This window comes from Syzygium oleosum, unplaced genomic scaffold (genome assembly GCF_021117445.2).
Source record: "Syzygium oleosum isolate NSW1041296 unplaced genomic scaffold, Sole_v2.1 Sole_v2.53, whole genome shotgun sequence".
In the NCBI taxonomy this organism is placed as follows: domain Eukaryota; kingdom Viridiplantae; phylum Streptophyta; class Magnoliopsida; order Myrtales; family Myrtaceae; genus Syzygium; species Syzygium oleosum.
In genome coordinates, this window is record NW_026607537.1 from 904,844 (window position 1) to 909,327 (window position 4,484).

A 4,484-nucleotide genomic window follows, 5' to 3' on the forward strand; every position below is an offset into this window, starting at 1 on the left:
AAAAGCCATCTCAGGACAACATAAACCAGGCAGCATAATGCTAAAATTCAATACTTGATAACATAACTAGCTCCCATCATCAAAATTTTCTAAACCACACAGGTATTTTGTTAAAACAGGCTTTCAAACAAAAACCCCATTCACCGGTAAAGGAGAAAGATTGAAACTACCAACGTAGTCATTAGTTGGAGCGACATCATTCAAGTTCAGAACGTCAAGAACAGTAAAAATGAGACAGACAAACAAAAATCCCCACAAATTTAACTTGAGGAACGAGTTAGAGCCTGAAACATGCTTTCACTTAGAAATAAATTCTAAAACACCATGAAAAAGTCAAAAGTAAACGAAAAAGGCAAGTAAAAATGAGACCTTTATGCAAAGACCTGATGATGATGAGGGGAATGCAGAGCCGAGAATGAACAAAGAAGATCATAAAGCCACAAGCGACGCGTGCACAGCAAGAAAGCTTGAAATGAAGGCCTTACCTCACCTCAGAGACTCTGAGGTTGAGGATGCTTCAGAGCTTTTTTGTGGGTCCGTATTCTAGCTTTCGTTTCTTGTTCTCTTAAGGTGTTCTGAAAAATGAGCTGGACAAGAGATGGAGAGAAAATGAAAGCAGCAGTAGCAGAAGGTTTAAAAAGAGCGACGGAGAGCGACGGGCAACGGAGGAGAGAGAGGGCAATGGAGGGAGATGAAAAATCTGAAAGGTGGGGCCATTTGAGACACGTGTCGACCGCTGAATGGTCGGGGACTGGGCTGAAGCGGTGGGTGGGCCGTACCCAGTGTTTTCTCCAGTGGCCGAGTCAGCTCGCCGGCAACGAGTTCGTGCCGAGCAACGTGAACCTGGCGGGGTCGCCAGAGGATTCGGGCAGTGGCGGCAACTCACGTTCGTGGCGGCAAGCTTGAGCCGCAAGGCCGATCTCATGGGGACCATCCTTCCCTCGAGATCGGATTAGCTCGAGGGATCGATGCGACTCGAGGCCGATGCCGAGATAAAGCTTAGTTATGGAGGGAACGTGGGGGGATGCACTTTCGATAACTAAGCAATAGGAAGCAGCAAAAAAGAGTTTGAATGCAAGGCATGATCAAAAAATGGAAAGAGGCATAGGCAGGTGCTGCATGTGGGGGTGCCATCCATCGTTGGCTTTTAATGCACCTTAAACACCCCCAACCACTAAAGCGATGCCCAAAAAATGGAGAGCATCGAGAGACTCGCCTCGCCTCGGGAACGGAGAAAGCTCGAGATTGCTGCCCCGGAGGCTGCTGGTCGCCGGTTCGCGTTCCCCCTCCGACAGCAGCTCGCCCCTCTTCTGTGCATCACCAATAGATCTCGCGTGGTGTGCAGTGAGCGACGGTCTCTATGTCTTCCCCGTGTTACAAAGTTGAGAGAATGTCATAAATATTGTATACGAAATCAAATCACATTCTACAACGTTGATTACTTATAGGCCTCGAATGGTCCCATGCATGAATAAGGACGATTCAAACGTTTGGATGACAAAGAATTATGACCTTTCTGAAGAATACTTCTCAACAACGACGAAAAGCAGCGAACGACCAACAAACCGCGACCTCAACCGGCGGCAATTAATTGCAGTGGCAGTGGCATTGGCATTGGCAACCAGAGTCGGCATTGGCAATCGGAGGCGCCGACTACCAGTGACAGACAATAGGAGTGGGCATCGGTTCCGATCCAACTCGAGAACCGGACCGGGCCGATTGATTTTGGATGGTTCTCGCATGAATTGGTCAAGTTCTCGATTCCAAATTTTTGAACCAGAAATAAGCGATCCGACCATACCAATCGGACCAAACTGGATTGAACTGGTGGAAACGGTCAAGAGTGAATATATGTAGTAGAAACCACAAAAAAAAAACAATTTAAGATATCGTTAATCAAAGTTTGTTACCGCGTTTCTCGTGAAATTTTCACCCTCCGACCTGCCCACACAGAACAACTGATCCGGAGCCGTTAGATGGAGACCCGCGCGAGAAGCACCGACTGTCGGATGTTTAGAGTCCGTTTTCTCTGCCCCCTAAAAAAAGCACTCACCGTTGTCACCGTCCTTCGTCGTCGTCGTCTTCTGGATCCCTCGGTTCTGCGCAGAGCGCTCTCCGGCGATGTTGCACGGAGCCCTTCAGAAGAGGGCCGACAGGCTTGGGCAGAGAATGGAGGAGCTCGACCGCAGCATCGACGGCGTCACGGTCCGCTCCTTAGAGATCACGGCCCTCCACATCTTCTGCGTGTTCCGAATGGCGTCCGCCGTCGCCGCCGCCAAGTCGCGGTACATGATCTGCCAGTTCGTGTGGATGCCCGTGTCGCTGTCCCTCGTCATCTTCGCCGCCCACTGCTTCTGCTTCTCCAGCGATCTGCGGCGCCTGCGGAGGTACTCTGCGGAGATGGAGCATGTCAGGGCAAAGCTGAACGCGGCTCGGCAGATGCTGCTCGAGCACTGCATGGATCACGAGGCCTCCTTGGCGGAGTTCCGGTTTGGCTCGACAACCCTGACTTGGATTAACCTGGTGTGCTTCGCGGTCACGTCCGCGATTCTCACGTGTGTCGTCATCTGGTACGCGATTTTCACGTGTGCAGCATAAGGTGATCGTTGAGGTTCTGTGGCAACCATCTTAGGACACCATCATCTTCACTTAGTATACCGCTTTTATAAATCGGTCTAATTAAATTACCCTAACTACATGGTAACACGCATTGTACGTCAGCTCCCTTGTCCTCCTCCACTTGGGCAACGCATCTATTAGGTATGTTAATTATTGCTTTGGGGTCTCATATGCTTCGTGCCCTGTACATCGAGTCCTCTCGGCTCCGGTTCGAGCGAGTACCTTGAATTTCGATTTTGATACCTTAGTTCCTCCAAAATGTCTTCAACAATTGAAATTCGGAACAGAACATTCGAAATTAACAAGGAAGTGATTGTCTTTAACCATGACATCTAAAGATCACGGTTGCATTTCTGGGCCTAGTGTAAAAGCAGGTGCTTACACCTTTCCACCCCACGATAAATTTAACGAGATCTGCCCAAATTTTCTCTCTACCACCACGACAAATTCAACACGACCTTTCTATCCCGATGCGGCTCACACAACACGTGCGCGCGGGAGAGCCATTATCAGGTCATGTTGGGAAAAAATCGAATCCCCCAGATGATTAGATGATTGCAATCTATGATGTGGTTATATTTTTGCCTACGTTACAGTGATGGCCACAGAAAGAGGAGACGCGAAACGAAGCAACAAATCGAAATCGAAAGATTCAATCAAATCCAATAATTAAAAAAAAAAAAAGGGAAGGAGGAAAAATTCGAAACAAATCTACAATTTTGTCTTCCTCGACCCGAAGACCGCCAAAACTGACCGTCTCCCGACGGGCCACCACCGCGGGCTAGAGGGGGAGGCCCACTGGCCCAGCGTTCAATCTCGTCGCCGCCCACTTCCCCTCCCTCGCACGTGCGTCCCCACCAGCGTCACACGTCACTCCCCCCCCCAAACCAACCGCCCAATTAAAAACGAAAGAGAGCAGAAAGCGAAGAAGGAGAAAAGCCGGGTGCGAAGAAAAGCTTCTAGAAGATCCGATACCTCCACTTTTCTTCCTTTCCTTTCTTTTCTTTTTTCACAAATATGACCCTGCATCTACGAGAAAATATTGCGTGAGTGGAATACTCCACGTCAGCAATGCATAACACCATTGAGCGAAAGACACGTGGCAAGAAGGGCCCACAGATCAGATTTACTAAAGAATCAGCCGCTTTCCCTTCTCTCTCCCATTCTCCGTTAACCCTCCGTTAGCCTCGCCGCTACTGCTCAAAAATTCACTTTTCATCTGGTTTCTCTCTCCCTCACTTCTCCCGCTCAAAATTTCTCCTGCTCCCGACCTCGTCTTTCTTCCTCCGCGACTTCGCCTCCTTTGCTCGTGAACCCGCCGCGCCTACGCGGGTTGCCTCAGCCGTCCCCTTCCAGAAAACCCATCTACTCTCTCTCTTTCCTCCGCGAAGCGCGGCTCTTTTTGTGAGCCGCGCCTCCGCCTCCACCGCTTGCCTTCGCCGTCGCCTCTCGGAGCCCGTCGGTGGCTCAGATCCCGACCACGCGGCCGCCTCCGCCTACGTCGTCGCCTCCGAAGCTCCCATTGGCGATTCGTCCTCTGCCCCTCTCTCTTTGTCTCGAGAAACGGCACCGCTCGGCTGTCTGTAACGAACCGCGCCTCCGCCGTCGCCTCCCGAAGCCCCTTTGGCGATCTCGGGCGCCTCCCGAAGCCCCTTTGGCGATCTCGGGCTCCGGCTCTCCCTCTACGTTGCCTCTGAAGCCCCATTCTCAGGTTAAGATTTGATATGACTTGAACTTATTCTCATCGTTTTTGCCCTAACGTGAAGATCGGTGGCTCAGATCCGACCACGCGGCCGCCTCCGCCTACGCCGTCGCCTCCGAAGCCCCCCATTGGCGATTCGTCCTCTGCCCCTCTCTCTCTGTCC